Below are 18,904 nucleotides of genomic sequence, written 5' to 3' on the forward strand. Positions count from 1 at the left end.
CAAAGGGCTCCATAAATACCTTAACACTTAATAACAATGCTCATGCAGGCTTCATTAAAAAGTCCTCAACAGCATTTTTGTGTATCACAAAACTTTTCATTTCTAGTTTTTGGTGAAGATGTCATTTTCTGGGCATAAATTGCAATGATTATTAGGCAAAAAGAAAGAACAATGCCCTTACTGCAAGCAACACAAGCTACAGACATGGCTTTTGTGAGCCCTTTTCTGGATCAGAAATTAAACAAATTATACTGACACGATGTGAAAAGACACTTGCACATCTGGGGAAAATACATATATGTCAACACCGATCACTCATATACAGATAATGAGATCTGGCTAGTTAGCTAGCTATAGCCAGTCAGTGAATTCCCAATCAATCTGATGTTGTGGCTGCAGTTCTAACAGCCAATACTAGCTAGCTAAAGTTTTGAGTTGATAATAAATTATTGGATGACACAACACATGTATAAATTGGCTAGGAAATAAATTTAGCAGAAATAGCTATTGCTTCCCTAGAATATAACTATAGGCTATAGCTAGCTAGCTACAATCATTGATGCTGTGGCAGCTAGCTAACTAACTAACCAAAACGTGGCTAACTACCACATGAAAATAATACAGCTATGGTAATTCTGGTTAGCTAAATGTTACCATATAGCTAGACCCTTTCTGTTAAATGTACTGGTTAGCTTGCTAGCAAATGTTAGCTAGCCCAAATGTGTATAGATTATAGTTAGCTAGCATAGAAATCCCCAACAATAATCCATGTGCCTACAATAAATACTCAGTTTAATTCACACTTAATAGACAACCAACAAATTTGAATTTGTTTTGTGACAGCAATATTACAGACACGACAAATTGTAGACTATAGCATGGGATACAACATTACAGTAACATCTAGAAAAATACATTAGATACAGTATATTGTCAAAAGTAGGATATTTCACATATTTATGTTAGAAATGTGGATCACATGTAATTATCTATGTAATTAGATAAGGATGTAAGGATAAACATGTATTTAAGCTGTAAATAGTAATCCTGTCATGTATTGTCATGTTGTGTCTTGTTTCTGTCCTTTCCCTTCACCCTGTCTCCCTCTGCTGGTCGTATTAGGTTACCTTTTCTTACCCTCCTTCCCCCAGCTGTTCCTTGTCTCCTCTAACTACCTCGTTCACCCCTTTTCCCACCTGTTCCCTTTTTCCCTCTGATTAGGTCTCTATATCTCTCTCTGTTCCTGCTTCTGTCTTTGTCGGATTCTTGTTTGTTGTGTTTCATGCCTGAGCCAGACTATCGTCATGTTTGCTGTAACCTTGTCCTGTCCTGTCGGAATCTGCCGGTCTATCTGAGCCTACCTATGTTTGGTTATTAAAGAAGCTCTGTTTAAGTTAGTTCGCTTTTGGGTCCTCATTCACTCACCGTAACAGAAGAATCCGACCAAGAATGGACCCAGCGACTTCGGATCCTCTCCACTCAGCCGTCGAGATCCAGGGAGCGATGCTAGGCAGACACGAGCAGGAATTGTCTGCTGCTCGACATGCCGTTGAGACCCTGGCCACCCAAGTCTCCAACCTCACAGAACAGGTTCACCATCTCCGCCTCGATCCACCGGCCACTTCCAGGGCTTTCGAATCTCCGGAGCCCAGAATCAATAACCCGCCGTGTTACTCTGGGGAGCCCACTGAATGCCGCTCGTTCCTCACCCAGTGTGATATTGTGTTTTCTCTCCAGCCCAACACTTACTCCAGGAGCACTGCTCGTGTCGCCTACGTCATATCTCTCCTTACTGGACGGGCTCGTGAGTGGGGCACGGCAATCTGGGAGGCAAGGGCTGAGTGTACTAACCAGTATCAGGACTTTAAGGAGGAGATGATATGGGTTTTTGATCGATCTGTTTTTGGGGAGGAGGCTTCCAGGGCCCTGTCTTCCCTATGTCAAGGTAATCGATCCACAACAGACTACTCTATTGAGTTTCGCACTCTTGCTGCCTCCAGTGGCTGGAACGAGCCGGCTTTGCTCGCTCGTTTTCTGGAGGGTCTCCGCGCAGAGGTAAAGGATGAGATTCTCTCCCGGGAGGTTCCTTCCAGCGTGGATTCCTTGATTGAACTCGCTATTCGCATTGAGTGACGGGTTGATCTTCGTCACCGAGCTCGTGGAAAGGAGCTCGCGTTCTCCGTTGCCCCCCTCTCCGCATCACTACCATCTTCCTCTGCCGGCTCGGGTGCTGAGCCTATGCAGCTGGGAGGTATCCGCATCTCGACTAAGGAGAGGGAACGGAGAATCACCAACCGCCTCTGTCTCTATTGCGGTTCTGCTGGTCATTTTGTCACTTCATGTCCAGTAAAAGCCAGAGCTCATCAGTAAGCGGAGGGCTACTGGTGAGCGCTACTACTCCTGTCTCTCCTTCAAGATCCTGCACTACCTTGTCGGTCCATCTACGCTGGACCGGTTCGTCAGCTTCCTGCAGTGCCTTAATAGACTCTGGGGCGGAGGGCTGTTTTATGGATGAGACCTGGGCTCGGGAACATGACATTCCTCTCAGACAGTTAAGGGAGTCCACGGCCTTGTTCGCCCTGGATGGTAGTCCTCTCCCCAGGATTCAGCGTGAGACGCTACCTTTAACCCTCACTGTTTCTGGTAATCATAGCGAAACCATTTCTTTTTTAATTTTTCGTTCACCTTTTACACCTGTTGTTTTGGGCCATCCCTGGCTAGTTTGTCATAATCCTTCCATTAATTGGTCTAGTAATTCTATCCTCTCCTGGAACGTCTCTTGTCATGTGAAATGTTTAATGTCTGCTATCCCTCCTGTTTCCTCTGTCTCTTCTTCACAGGAGGAGCCTGGTGATTTGACAGGGGTGCCGGAGGAATATCACGATCTGCGCACGGTGTTCAGTCGGTCCAGGGCCACCTCTCTTCCCCCACACCGGTCGTATGATTGTAGTATTGATCTCCTTCCGGGAACCACTCCCCCCCGGGGTAGACTATACTCTCTGTCGGCTCCCGAACGTAAGGCTCTCGAAGATTATTTGTCTGTAGCTCTTGCCGCCGGTACCATAGTCCCCTCCTCCTCTCCCGCCGGAGCGGGGTTTTTTTTTGTTAAGAAGAAGGACGGGTCCCTGCGCCCCTGCATAGATTATCGAGGGCTGAATGACATAACAGTGAAGAATCGTTATCCGCTTCCTCTTATGTCTTCAGCCTTCGAGATCCTGCAGGGAGCCAGGTTTTTCACTAAGTTGGACCTTCGTAACGCTTACCATCTCGTGCGCATCAGGGAGGGGGACGAGTGGAAGACGGCGTTTAACACTCCGTTAGGGCACTTTGAATACCGGGTTCTTCCTTTCGGCCTCGCTAACGCTCCAGCTGTCTTTCAGGCATTAGTCAATGATGTCCTGAGAGACATGCTGAACATCTTTGTTTTCGTTTACCTTGACGATATCCTGATTTTTTCACCGTCACTCCAGATTCATGTTCAGCACGTTCGACGTGTCCTCCAGCGCCTTTTAGAGAATTGTCTTTTTGTGAAGGCTGAGAAGTGCTCTTTTCATGCCTCCTCCGTCACATTTCTCGGTTCTGTTATTTCCGCTGAAGGCATTAAGATGGATCCCGCTAAGGTCCAAGCTGTCATTGATTGGCCCGTCCCTAAGTCACGCGTCGAGCTGCAGCGCTTTCTCGGCTTCGCGAACTTCTATCGTCGTTTCATCCGTAATTTCGGTCAGGTGGCAGCTCCTCTCACAGCCCTTACTTCTGTCAAGACGTGCTTTAAGTGGTCCGTTTCCGCCCAGGGAGCTTTTGATCTCCTCAAGAATCGTTTTACATCCGCACCTATCCTTGTTACACCTGACGTCACTAGACAGTTCGTTGTCGAGGTTGACGCGTCAGAGGTGGGCGTGGGAGCCATTCTTTCTCAGCGCTCCCTCTCTGACGACAAGGTCCACCCTTGCGCGTATTTTTCTCATCGCCTGTCGCCGTCGGAACGTAACTATGATGTGGGAAACCGCGAACTGCTCGCCATCCGCTTAGCCCTAGGCGAATGGCGACAGTGGTTGGAGGGGGCGACCGTTCCTTTTGTCGTTTGGACTGACCATAGGAACCTTGAGTACATCCGTTCTGCCAAACGACTTAATGCGCGTCAGGCGCGCTGGGCGCTGTTTTTCGCTCGTTTCGAGTTCGTGATTTCTTATCGTCCGGGGTCTAAGAACACCAAGCCTGATGCTTTATCTCGTCTCTTCAGTTCTTCAGTAGCCTCCACTGACCCCGAGGGGATTCTCCCTGAGGGGCGTGTTGTCGGGTTGACTGTCTGGGGAATTGAGAGGCAGGTAAAGCAAGCACTCACTCAAACTCCGTCGCCGCGCGCTTGTCCTAGGAACCTTCTTTTCGTTCCCGTTCCTACTCGTCTGGCCGTTCTTCAGTGGGCTCACTCTGCCAAGTTAGCCGGCCATCCTGGCGTTCGGGGTACGCTTGCTTCCATTCGCCAGCGTTTTTGGTGGCCCACCCGGGAGCATGACACGCGTCGCTTCGTGGCTGCTTGTTCGGTCTGCGCGCAGACTAAGTCCGGTAACTCCCCTCCTGCCGGCCGTCTCAGGCCGCTTCCCATTCCCTCTCGACCGTGGTCTCACATCGCCTTAGATTTTGTCACCGGACTGCCTTCGTCAGCGGGGAAGACTGTTATTCTTAAGGTTGTCGACAGGTTCTCTAAGGCGGCTCATTTTATTCCCCTTGCTAAGCTTCCTTCTGCTAAAGAGACGGCACAAATCATCATCGAGAATGTTTTCAGAATTCATGGCCTTCCGTCAGACGTCGTTTCGGACAGAGGTCCGCAATTCACGTCTCAATTTTGGAGGGAGTTTTGCCGTTTGATTGGGGCTTCCGTCAGTCTCTCTTCCGGCTTTCACCCCCAGTCTAACGGTCAAGCAGAACGGGCCAATCAGACTATTGGTCGCATCTTACGCAGTCTTTCTTTTCGCAACCCTGCGTCTTGGTCAGAACAGCTCCCCTGGGCAGAATACGCCCACAACTCGCTTCCTTCGTCTGCGACCGGGCTATCTCCTTTTCAGAGTAGCCTCGGGTACCAGCCTCCGTTGTTCTCATCTCAGTTCGCCGAGTCCAGCGTCCCCTCCGCTCAGGCTTTTGTCCAACGTTGCGAGCGCACCTGGAAGAGGGTCAGGTCTGCACTTTGCCGTTATAGGGCGCAGACTGTGAGAGCTGCTAATAAGCGTAGAACTAAGAGTCCTAGATATTGTCGCGGTCAGAGAGTTTGGCTCGCCACTCAGAACCTTCCCCTTAAGACCGCTTCTCGCAAGCTGACCCCGCGGTTCATTGGTCCGTTCCGTATTTCTCGGATCATTAATCCTGTCGCAGTGCGACTTCTTCTTCCGCGATATCTTCGTCGCGTCCACCCGGTCTTCCATGTCTCCTGTGTCAAGCCCGTTCTTCGCGCCCCCGCTCGTCTCCCCCCCCCCCCCCATCCTTGTCGAGGGCGCACCCATCTACAGGGTCCGTAGGATTTTGGACATGCGTCCTCGGGGCCGTGGTCATCAGTACCTAGTAGATTGGGAGGGGTACGGTCCTGAGGAGAGGAGTTGGGTTCCCTCTCGGGACGTGCTGGACCGTGCGCTGATCGATGATTTCCTCCGTTGCCGCCAGGTTTCCTCCTCGAGTGCGCCAGGAGGCGCTCGGTGAGTGGGGGGGTACTGTCATGTATTGTCATGTTGTGTCTTGTTTCTGTCCTTTCCCTTCACCCTGTCTCCCTCTGCTGGTCGTATTAGGTTACCTTTTCTTACCCTCCTTCCCCCAGCTGTTCCTTGTCTCCTCTAACTACCTCGTTCACCCCTTTTCCCACCTGTTCCCTTTTTCCCTCTGATTAGGTCTCTATATCTCTCTCTGTTCCTGCTTCTGTCTTTGTCGGATTCTTGTTTGTTGTGTTTCATGCCTGAGCCAGACTATCGTCATGTTTGCTGTAACCTTGTCCTGTCCTGTCGGAATCTGCCGGTCTATCTGAGCCTACCTATGTTTGGTTATTAAAGAAGCTCTGTTTAAGTTAGTTCGCTTTTGGGTCCTCATTCACTCACCGTAACAAATCCACCCAAAACAGTTAACATGCATTGATAATAACCAATGATAGGTGGCCACATCAACTATTTATGAGCATGTAGTTAGTGCCTTTTGCTTCCAAGAAAACAGAATAAGGTTGTCTCCCACAATGCTTTGGCTCCGACTTCAAGTTGTAGTTGGTGAGGAGCAACAGCAGAAATTTCCAGTCGACTGCAGTCTAAATATTTTGCAGGACATTCACTGGACAGTGTAGCCTACAATAATATTTTGGGGGGGAAGCACCCCCCATCCCAGACACATAAAAACTGCACTGAACAAGCTAATGGAAGCGCGCCTACAGGCTACTCCCTTGCCTTGCGAAAAATGTGGTCATGTAGGAAATATGGGAGGAATACTTGTCCAAGGAAACAGTTCTGGTTGGTCTCAGGGAATGTAAAACAGTTAGGAAGGCAGTCTTTGAAAACCAGCTTGAGTGAAGTAGCAGCAAACATGTTAAATTAGCAACGAATGAGCATGGAGAGCCTCACAAGTTTGACAAAATCCACCATATCTTTTCAGTTTAATCACATTATATATTTTTTCAGTCTAATACAGCTATTTATTTACTTTTGTAAATCTTCCATAGAAGCATGCTTTTTTAACTGTCCTCTCCAAGTTTAGCTGCAATTTAGACCGAAAGGATTTTACAAATGTGATTGGTTGATGATATGACATTGGCCTATGAATCGCTTGGCGAAATATCAGATCTCAATGATTTGGGAAGTGTTTAACATCACCAGTACCACATCCTTATGATATATATATTTTCAAAAAAGCAATGTGACTGTAAACAGAGATCTGTATAAAATGACGAAATGCAATTTTCTCCGCCCTAACAATGGGAGTCGTTATCCCACAGGCAGGAAGGCAGGCGAAAACGTTAGGTCCAAAATTAGCTAAAAGAAACGCAATGGGAACCTCTCGCTTCACCTCATCCTCTCTGCAAAACAGACATGAGCCTGAATGAAATACAGAACAAATCCAAAAACATGGCAGACATTGCATGAATATAACATGTTAATATCTTCAGCTGTGAGTGATGGAAAACAAATCGGCCTCAGCTACAATTAGTTGAATAATGAAATGTATGTCTTGTGCATATGTTTTATTTGCATATTTCCATTAGGGACCGCCTCATCTGTGAAGTGCGGGTGTGCAGAAATTAAATTCGACCTTGCACTCCTAGGAAACTTTGGCAAAGCATCAAGTCTATAAAACGTAGTGCACTGTCTTTGTAACAGATTCTAGTTTTGTGAACATAAAAATGTATTGAGATCAGATTAGGTGCATACATCGCCACCTACTATACTGGTGTGTGAGGCCATTCACAGCCTACCTACATTACATTATTTGAAACAATAATTCAAAACTAACAACTATTAGCACTCTCTAAAAAAAACTAACACCACATTTCGCCATTTAACCAACGCTCTGAGAGGACATAACACTGTCATTCAACACCCCCTGCAGCTGTTCTGCTGTAAATCCTTGCAATCCCAAGTACTTCTCTGCCACTACAACCTCTATTTTCTGTTACTTTCGATCCATTTCTGCAGATCAATTGACAACCATGGCTATAAATGCTACAATGCCCACCTTACAGAAGCACATATTCATCCCATCACTCTCTTGGTCTCTGCCTACTCACAGGAATCCTCTCAGGATCCCTCACCCTGTACCCACCTTCCTCTGCCACTCTCTTCACTGCTTCAACATACAACACTTTCTATACTACCCTAATCCGGCAACCTTGGTCTGCCTTTCTCTCACCGGACACCTTCAATCTGCAGCCCCATGGGCACCTCCACAACTAGCACACATAACTTTCGCCACCAATATAACACATTCCTTCGTTTCATCCCCTCTTGCACACTTCTCATATCTAGGCATCTGCCTCATACACACTGCTGCAACATGTCCATAAACTTGACACTTAAACCACCCATTGCTGCGCCCCTGCCCAGTCCTGTGAAATCCATAGATTTAGGCCAAATTAATTGATTTCAATTGACTGATTTCCTTATATGAACTGTAACTCAGTAAAATCGTTGAAATTGTTGCATGTTGAGTTTATATTTTTGTTCTATATAGACTCAGCCGCAGGACAATTTCTTCTTGAGGGGATGGTCGGGGGGCCAAGACACAATTACAAATAATTGTAGACGACAATTTGACTACAAGAAGCCCAAACAGATATAATTGTCACGCCTACTCCTGCTCCCCCTCTCTGGTGCTCGAGGGCACAAGGTGGGCCATCATTACGCGCATTAGCTCTCCATTGGACTCACCTGGACTCCTTCACTTTGTTGATTGCCTACTCTAAATCTGTCTTATCCTCAGTTTGATCCTTGTGTCAGCATTAATATTGTTTTGTTCCCCCTGTCCAGACGCAGTCCGTGTTTCGTTTCATGTCCGTTATTCATTCAAATGTTCACTCCCTGTACTTGCTTCTTGTATGCCAGCGTCTGTCCTCACAGAATGCAGACACCAATATTGGAAGCATCGGGGAGTTTTATTTTTTGGGGGGGTTGGTGACGTCGGGTCCAGGTGACGCTGCCGAAGGAACCGGGGGTACCTCAGCTGGCTCGTCAGGCTTCCAAGCCTTAGCTGGCTCAAGAGTTTTTTTTGTTGCCTCGGTTGGCTCATCATACTCCCATCCCATGACTCAGCCGGCTCGTCGAGCTCCCACACCTCAGCTGGCCCATCAGGCTCGCCCAAGTGGAACGCCGGGTGGTGACCCTAGAGGGAGGGGGGGGGGGGGGGGGGGGTACTGTCCCAGACAACCCATCATAACGCACACCTGTCACCATCATTACGCGCTTAAGCGCTTCATTGGACTCACCTGGACTCCTTCACTTTGTTGATTGCCTCCTCTATATCTGTCTATTCCTCAGTTTGATCCCCATGTAAGTGTTAAGGTTGATTTGTTCACCCTGTCCAGATGCTGTCCTTGTTTCATTTCATGTCCTTTATTCATTAAATGTTCACTCCCTGTACTTGCTTCTCATCTGTCCTCACAATAATGTTTGACTAAAACATAATAATTTCAAACCTTGCTTACATTTGTATACGATCACATAGCTCTCTCTATTATGTGTGGGAATACGTTGGAACAAATGTCTTATATTAAAATCACTTGGAGCTGATTTCCTGGTGTTTTTAGTCTAATATGTCCAACAATAAAAAATACACATTTTGTTTTTTTGCTCAGAAAAGTTAGGGGGCCAAATAAAACCGCCAGTTGGGGCACACTGCATTACAGCCATGACCATGTAACAAAAGACAGACAACACACTTTGAAAATGGTGACAAATGTTGGTCAACAACTGGACAAGTGATCCACACTCACAATGAAGCCTATTTTCTCAGATTTCCTCTCCGTTTGCACTGTGCAGTTGATAACCAAAGTAATAAACGCTACAAAGTCCACCTTCTTAACATGCAACATGTCAGGATCCCTGTTGACATGAAACATCATCTTGTATCGCTACTCCTACTACTTCACGCCTTTCTTCCACTCTTCTCAATTCCTCCGGACAGGAGGAATTCTATACAGCCCTTATTCTTGCCACCTCCGTCTCCTTCACCCTAACAGGACACTTCAGAAATGTGGGTGCGTCTCCCGAGTAGCACAGCGTTCTAAGGCACTGCATTGCAGTGTTCGATCCCAGGCTGGGAGGGTTTGGTCTGCTGGGGTTTCCTTGTGCCATGGCGCTCTAGCAACTCCTTGTGGAGGGCTGGGCTGGCCGCCTGCAAGCTGACACTGGTGGTCAGCTGGACGGTGTTTCCTCCGACACATTGGGCTTCCGGGTTAAGCGAGCAGTGTGTCAAGAAGCAGTGCGGCTTGGCAGGGTCTTGTTTTGGAGGATGCATGGCTTTCGACCTTCGCCTCTCCCGAGTCCGTAGGGGAGTTGCAGCGATCAGACAAGACTGTAACTACCAATTGGATATAACAAAATTGAGGAGAAAAAGAGGTAAAAGCTCAAATAAAAATAAAGAAAGGAATGTGGTGCATGTTCACCACCACAATTGTAGCATTTAGGCTCAGCTGGCATATAATACTCCTACACACACTTGACACATGCCCAAATAATTTACATTCATCACACTGCATGGGTTTGGGCACAAAGGCTCTCACAGGTAATCTCATATAACCCAAATACATGTGAGAAGGGAGACCCTTCATCTAAAAAACAATAGAATGGTTGGAGTGGTCTTCTACACTCCATCTACCATGCGGGTCAGTCATTGTTCACCAACCACTTGATCCAATTCTTCACATATATCCTTTGCATTTACTTCTAGCGCCACCCAAGATATAACACCCTTGATAGGTGCCCTGCTTCGAAGATCCACACACGACACATTCCAATCTGACATCTTCTTGAGGCGCAAAGCATGCTCCTTCAGTTCCATAGAAACACAAAGAAACAAAATAAGCCCACTTCTCGTTATTGTCATCAACGCCACCTCATCCAACACATCCACAATTTTAATAGAGACTTCAAACGGATCTCCCAGGTAACAAGATCGATCCAAAGATTTACTAGTTTCCACTACCACTTTACTTCTCTTTTTACTTTTTTCATTCGCCACTGTAATCCAATTCTTCTCCCTCTCATCTACACTTGACACGCCATCTGAAACAGAACATCCGCTTCCGCCATTTTCCCAAAACACCCCCCTCAAAACATCTGAGATGACCAGCTAGCTAGCCTTGCACAGAATAGAGATCCTACTAAATTACTAAAGGGGCTATGTCATGAACCCAAAAAGCTCCAAACTGGGGCGAAAATGGTAGCCATCTTGGTCAAGGAGAAATCCAAAAGCTGTCTAATGGCAAACGTGCATAAAGATGGCAGAATTCACTTTGTTATGTAGCACAATATTGGATCACTCCAATATGGTATCCGTCCGCGTGGCAGGATACATTCTGAGTAAGAATTTCCGATTAGTCCCGTATACTGGGTAGTGCTGCGGCGGACCCCCTTAAATAGCTGCCATCGCACTACTTCAACCTATTCCTTTTCTATGATCGTTCCAGAGTGGATTCGCTTGATAAGAGGTCTATGGTAGTGTATAAGCGCGGACATAAACCCGCAGCTATTCAGTAGCTCGGTGCAGATAGCTAGCTAGCCCCACCAGCCACTCCGTCTGGGTGTTCTGCTGTCCCTCAACTCGGTTTGGCTTGTGCCATCTCATTTGGGTTTTGTCTTAGTTTTTATTACTGGTGACAGTGAACCAAATCTGGGCGACACTCGGTTTGGTCTACCAGTATTGGGGCGCTGAGGGTTTGTCTTCATTGTTTGTGACTTGTCTGTCCACCGGAACCCTCAAGTTTTTAGCCGTAGGGGGACCACGCCTACCATGCACTATTGTAAGATTATGTTTCGCTCCAGCGGGTTTGCAGTTCTGCCCTGAGAGTGAGTTAGGTGTCGCGAGGCGCACCACTTTAAATCTCGCACAGGCCACAGCCATCTTGCCTAGACTCTTGTGTGTTCCATGGTGAATGAGCTATGCAAAGTAGCTAGTTTAATGAGAAGTGACCATTGCAGGACTAAGCATGGTTATTAACCCGCCTTCCCCAAGTCCTGCCAACCTGAACCCCCGTGGATATAGCAAGAGATGAGCTATACATGTGGCGTGAGTTAGTCGACCCACATGTATAAAGCAAGAAATGAGCTAGAATGCCCTGTCTTTAACAGCCAGGCAGTTTACACAGTTGGCGTAATTATTTTTTCTACAAGAAAAAGCTACTGCCAGTCATATCTCCTTTCCTTCATTCAGTTTATGATGTCAGGAAAACAACCTCTCACTCAACATCAACAAAACAAAGGAGATGATCGTGGACTTCAGCAAACAGCAGAGGGAGCACCCTCCCCATCCACATTTAAGTTCCTTGGCGTACACATCACGGACAAACTGAAATGGTCCACCCACACAGACCTCAGGAGGCTGAAGAAATGAGTCTTGTCACCTAAAACCCTCACAAACTTTTACAGATGCACAATTGAGAGCATCCTGTCGGGCTGTATCACCGCCTGGTACAGCAACTACACCACCCACAACCGCAGGGCTCTCCAGAGGATGGTATGGTCTGCACAACGCATCACCGGGGGCAAACTACCTGCCCTCCAGGACACCTACAGCACCCGTTGTCACAGGAAGGCCAAAAAGATAATCAAGGACAACAACCACCCGAGCCATTGCCTGTTCACCCCACTACCATCCAGAAGGCGAGGTCAGTACAGGTGCGTCAAAGCTGGGACCGAGAGACTGAAAAACAGCTTCTCTCTCAAGACCATCAGACTGTTAAACAGATGTCACTAACACAGAGAGGCTACTGCCTACATACAGACTTGAAATCATTGGCCACTTTAATAAATAGATCACTAGTCACTTAAATAATGCCACTTTAATAATGTTTACATATCTTGCATTACACATCTCATATGTATATACTGTATTTTTATACCATCTGCTGCATCTTGCTTATGCCGCTCAGTCATCGCTCATCCATATATTTCTATGTATATATTCAAATTCCATCCCTTTACTTAGATTCGTGTGTATTAGGTAGTTGTTGTGGAATTGTTAGATTACTTGTTAGATATTACTGCACTGTCAGAACTAGAAGCACAAGCATTTTGCTACACTTGCAATAATATCTGCTAACCATGTGTATGTGACCAATAAAATGTGATTGAGACAGATATTTCACCACATGTATAAATGTGAAGCATCCGGTTGGCTTTCCCATTCACTACCTATGGTGGTGAGAGGAAGACCAGTGGCCGGCAGTGGGAGCAGATGGAGCGACATTTGATCTCAGTACAGTTTTCTGTTTCCAAAACTAGAATCTGTTACGAACATAGTGGACCAGGTTTTGTAGACTTTACCCTTTGCCAAAGTCTCAAAAATGGCATTCTTTAAAAGGAGTGCACGGGCAAATCGAGTTTCTGCACATGCGCACTTCACAGAACGAAAATATGCAAATACTCTTTGGTGTCGACTTGTTAACCCTTTCCCGCTCTCATTAACGTCAGTATTATACACACCTGGCATGGTACATCAGGTGAGCGGAAGCACTAATTAAGGTTATAAGACATACAGTTAGTATGATAACAAAGGGAAAGGGAAACCTAGGGTCCATACAAATAGTACAGTTTACCACCATGTTCACTGGCCTGACAAAATACAGGTGGAAAAAAAAAAGAAATATGAAGAGAATGTGTTTTATACTTTCATTTTGTCTTAGATCTGCAAAGGTGTAGGGAAGAAATAAGCAGATTAAGTCTAAATGAGATATTAATAAACAACAACTGACTTTGGAAACATAATTTAATAAGTATTCAAGTACAGGAAAGAACATGACAGGTTTTTTTTTTTTAAATGTAACTATTGAAAGAGGTGTATGTGCGTGTAAAAAAAACAATTTATAAAATGAATGTGTAGCCTGTAATCTGTAAGAGAACAACAAGAGCACAACTGCAGACCGATACAGGGACTACTCATTAAGCCTAGACGTAGTAGGGGAACTTCAGACATGGCCATAAAGAGAGAGAGGGCAGGGCACTGGAGATCTGAGGTACAGAGAGGAGTGGAGGAGAGGTGTGTGTGTGTCTCCGTCTCTGAAAAAAATAAAAATAATGTGTAACCATAACACAGCTAAACAAACAAATGGCCCCTGGACGTCATGGACCAGTCGATGGAACATAACTTCACATACAGGTTCAACATCCTGGTTTTAAATTAAAGAAATATATTCACCATTAGTCTTGTAAGAGACCAACAAGAGCATCTGTGAATTCTCCGGTGTATGCGTTTCAATTCTGTCAATTCAGAAATCTATGTAACACTAATAATGGATGCTATCCTAAGACTTTATAAACAAATTACTTTATGAATTGACTGAATTTAAATGGAACTGACATGTGTGAAAAGAAAGGTACAATGAGGGCGGTCAAGACAACAACCAGACAACTCATCTCTTCTTCCTGTCCTTCCTGTGAGCTGGTCGGCTAAATTGACTCCATTTCTGATAGGGAAGAGAAAAACAACACATTCAAGCTTAACATAATATAACCCCATAAAAGGTGAGATTTATGTTAACTAAATACTGCTTGTATAGTGTAGTTAGTGGCATAAATATTGGAACAGTGTGGTAAAGTTGGTAATACTTGCTGTTTACTCATGGAATTTGTATTTCAGATCAAAAGATGAATATGACAGGCAAATATTTAGACAGCAAACTGTTATTTTAGGATATTTTCTAACCCAGAAACAACAGCTATTCATTTGCCTCATATTAATACTTTGATCTGAAATACCAATTAGCCTACATGACTATACTGTAAAAATGACCTACTTTACTTCACTGTCGCACACTTATGACACTACCTGTGATGTGGGGAGAAAAAAACGTACCATTGAACTCGGCTTCGAAAAGCAGCTGATACATTTTAACCTTGACTGCTGCTTTTCTTTGCTGAGGCAGCCTCTTCAGTGTTGGCACCAGGCTCATGGCAAAGAGGGTCTCTTCATCCTCCTTCCTGTGAGCATCAGGTTGGGCTGCATCCCTCTCGACGGCTTGGAGGAGCCTCTGCTGAAATGAGTTGAGTGGATCTGGGGGGCTAATACCTCCGATGACGCCTGGTGTGACGTTGTTCCTCTTCGTTTCTCTCTCTGTTTCTCTCCACGGCCACATCCTGTTCAACAAGGTCCTCAGTGGTCACTTCCGTGAGGTTCATAATAATCTCAGGTGGTCCTAGATCCAGAGGTGCTTCCTCCATTTCACCATCTTCCATGGCTGCACTGGTGGTGGTCATACTTGTGGATGATGTAGACGTTGTAGAGGGTCTCGCTGCACCGGTGGATGCGATGGTCGCACTTGTAGGTGACGTTGAGGGTCTTGATGGACCGGTGGCGACAACACTTGTGGATGTTTCCTGTACTAGAGAGGAAATGCACATTTAGGTTCCACCTCCGAAGAATGAGGTTACCACAAGCATAAAGTAAAACATTTGCTATATCGTCAAAATGTGTGCAAACAAAAATGTAAGGTTATGGTTTATGATTGACTTTTTATGACTTCGGAAGAATGATGAAGGTTACTTCACAGGAGGTTTGTGGATCTTAATTGGCATAGGCTGGCTCGTGTTATTGACTGGTGCGGAATTAGTGGAATGGTATCAAATACATCAAGCACATGGTTTGATGCCATTCCATTTGCTGTATTTGATACCATTCCACTTGCTCGGTTCCAGCCTTTATTATGAGCCATCCTCCCCTCAGCAGCCTCCACTGCTACTTATACATATTCACAAATTGAGTGTGGGAATCTCCACATGGAGTTGATAAACATCAAGTAGGGCACTGACAGCTATCACTGTAGCGAGCTAGCATTAACCTTATCTAGCTAGTTATCTGGCTAACCTTATCTAGCTAGTCATCTGTTGTTGCTTGTTTTTTTTTACTACACCATATTCCAAAGATGAACCAGCTTGATCTATGGCTGGCTCTGGAGCTGGATTTGTCATAAGCATTGGTTTAGGGAAAACTTCACCACAGATGGAAACCACTGGCCTTGCCAGAAGATACCAACTCTACCGTTACGCTTGTTTACACTGAGCTGCACTGGGGTCGGAATGCAATCATGGTTACATTAAGACACCATCAAATTTGGAGTATAGTGGCATATCCCATCCCTGCATTGAGGTATGTTTTCCAACCAATATCTCGCACCGGCTCCACGGTGTCACAATGTAACCATGATTGCATTCCGACCCCAATGTAAAATGCAATTTTATGGACAATGGTGGATGGTTCTTAAAATAATCTTTGTGTTAGGGGGCTCTTAGAAGAGCACTTTCACTCCACGGCATACTGCCAATGGACTTCACTTTCTGGCGATGAGAAGTAGGTGGTCAGCTTCTCCCTCACCTGGAGTTCCTGTCTAGGGGCGTTGTTAGACATCAGGTAGGTGACCATTTGGCGTTCCCATCTCCATCCCAAACGGCTCCTGAAATGACCTCCGCAGGTAGTTGTAGACAACACATGTGGCCTTCACGCAGGCATTGACATTTGAGAGGCTGAGACCAAGCACTCTCCAATACATTCTCCACCGGGCTGCCAGAATCCCAAAGGCGCATTCAACAACTAACCTTGCCCCGGACAGTCGTTTGTTAAAGATCAGTGTAGGGCCTCATGAGGTTGGGTCTCAAAGGGAAGGCCTCGTCATCGACGAAGACGTGGGGAACAGGTCCCAGGTCTTCAGCCCCAGGGAGTGATGCGGGTGGTAGAATCTCCAGGGTGCGATCCTGAAGTGCCTGACCGAAGGCAGAGTCCCGGAGGGTCCCGCCATCACTTCCCTTGCCGTAAGCACCAACATCGACAACACGGAAATAGTAGATTGCGAACCCGAGCACGGTGGAGCCTGGATTACTACATGTTTCCCGTCAATGGAGCCAAGACAGTTGGGGAAATTCCACCTCTCCAGGAACTCAGCAGCGATGGCCCTCCAGTCTTCCTCCTTGGGGACAGGCATGTATTCACCAACCAGACAGTCCCAAATGGCTTGTGCCACAGAGGGGACAATGCCTGCCACTGTGGACCATCCAACTCGGAAGCTGAATCCACTGGTACTGTAGGAGTCCCCTGTCGACAAGAATCTAAAATATAATTCCAAATAATTATCAATATTGTGTGTAACTTGAATTCCACCCACATATTATATCCACCCACTGGCTCCATGTGATCTACAAGACCCTGCTAGGTAAAGTCCCCCATTATCTCAGCTCACTGGTCACCATAGCATCACCCACCTGTAGCACACGTGCTCCAGCAGGTATATCTCTCTGGTCACCCCCAAAACCAATTTCTTTCTTTGGCTCTCCTTCCAGTTCTCTGCTGCCAATGACTGGAACAAACTACAAAAATCTCTGAAACACTTCTCTCCCTCACTAGCTTTAAGCACCAGCTGTCAGAGCAGCTCACAGATTACTGCACCTGTACATAGCCCACCTATAATTTAGCCCAAACAACTACCTCTTTCCCTACGGTATTTATTTATTTAGCTCATTTGCACCCCATTATTTTTTATTTCTACTTTCCACATTCTTCCACTGCAAATCTACCATTCCAGTGTTTTACTTGCTATATTGTATTTACTTTGCCACCATGGCCTTTTTGCCTTTACCTCCCTTATCTCACCTCATTTGCTCACATCGTATATAGATAGACTTGTTTCTACTGTATTATTGACTGTATGTTTGTTTTACTCCATGTGTAACTCTGTGTCGTTGTATGTGTCGAACTACTTTTCTTTATCTTGGCCAGGTCGCAATTGTAAATGAGAACTTGTTCTCAACTTGCCTACCTGGTTAAATAAAAGGTGAAATCTTTAAAAAATAATAATATTATATCTACTCATATAGCTACCTCATTACTGTTTATTATGCTATACTAATTATATTGTAATACCTATCAACCATCATTAACAATTCCATGAAACAGTACAATTCAGTCTATGACTATATCAATAAACTGGAGCCCAGGCCAACTCTACTCTTAGAAAGAATGGTACTGTCTACTTAAAAGGGTTCTCAGACTGTCCCCATAGGAGAACCCTTTTAGCTTCCAGGTTGTACCCTTTTTGGTTCCAAGTAGAACCCTATTGGGTTCCATGTATAAACTTTTCCCCAAAGGGTTATACCTGGAACTATAAAGGGATTTATCCTATGGGAAAAGCAGAAGGACACTTTTGGAACCTTTTTCTCTAAGAGTGTATGTGAGTCCAATAAGAATGTAATGAATGACTGTAACTGTCTTGAACAACAATGGGTCCTGGAGAAGACTAGCCTACCTACTACTTCATCAGGGCATCAACTTTATTTTCATTTGGTAACATTGCATAATTAAAAAAGGATTATAAACCAACTTTGGGAAAAGTTATAGTCCTAATGAACATTCTGTAAAAGGATATCGGATGTCAAATAGGGCCTATTAACTGGAGAGCCCTTTAGCTAGCTAGGTTGCACATAAAAACAATGTATCAAATATCAATCAATTATGGTAACAAATGCTTTAAAAATGTACTTGAATTTAGCTTACCGGAGACAAATCGTCAGGAGTTCAACTGGGCTGATGGACTCCCGGGCGATCTTGGCTCCAACCATCTGGAGCAGGTGATCGAACTGGCTTCGGTCCAGACGAAAGTAATGTCGGAATTCCTCTCCAAACAGTCGAAGCTCTTGAATGAGACCGTGGAACTCCCCTGCCTGCTTTCGGGACTTTAACCATCTCTAGACCTCTGCTTTCGGCGGCGCTGGTCCCGGACCAACAGGCGCGATCAAGACCAACTTCCTTAACGTTGGTCTCATTGTGGACTATTTATTATTGCATTTCGCTCCAAAACTGCATTTTGGAGGGAAATTATATTATAGGCTCTCACAATTAATTTGTGGATGTCATCGAATAAATGATGTACTTGGCAAATAAATGAATAAAACATTTAAAGAAATTATACAGTCAAACTGTTTTTATTATATGTTATCCCACATGTGTTTACTGGATAAGTGTGCATCAAAAATTCAACACTCACATTTTGCTGCTTTCTGTCAAGTAAGTCCACGCATACAATTTGATGCATTGGTTCGATAAATCCATGCTGCAAGGCAAACGCAGGGTTCCATTGGAAATGAATGTACTTCTGGTGAATCAAAACGTAAAACACAGTCGGTGTGTTCGAAGCGTAAAACGAAAAGTCAAATTTGAAGTTAATTTGACAAATATTGGATCCTTTCTA

The 18,904-nt window shown here is 45.3% G+C and overlaps 1 pseudogene across 1 annotated transcript; it reads right to left on the reverse strand.

The window, feature by feature from the left end:
- Nucleotides 1-13,987: 13,987 nt before the first annotated feature.
- LOC118945788 (uncharacterized) lies at nt 13,988-18,840 on the reverse strand (annotated as a pseudogene). Its single transcript, XR_016495245.1, has 5 exons — nt 18,701-18,840; nt 16,923-18,513; nt 16,042-16,755; nt 14,527-15,047; nt 13,988-14,137 (listed from the first exon to the last, which is right to left on the reverse strand). The product of XR_016495245.1 is annotated as an uncharacterized LOC118945788 (transcript).
- Nucleotides 18,841-18,904: the final 64 nt, after the last annotated feature.

The sequence above is a fragment of the Oncorhynchus mykiss genome, chromosome 4 (genome assembly GCF_057628025.1).
Source record: "Oncorhynchus mykiss isolate SJ-2025 chromosome 4, ASM5762802v1, whole genome shotgun sequence".
NCBI classification, from domain to species: Eukaryota; Metazoa; Chordata; class Actinopteri; order Salmoniformes; family Salmonidae; genus Oncorhynchus; species Oncorhynchus mykiss.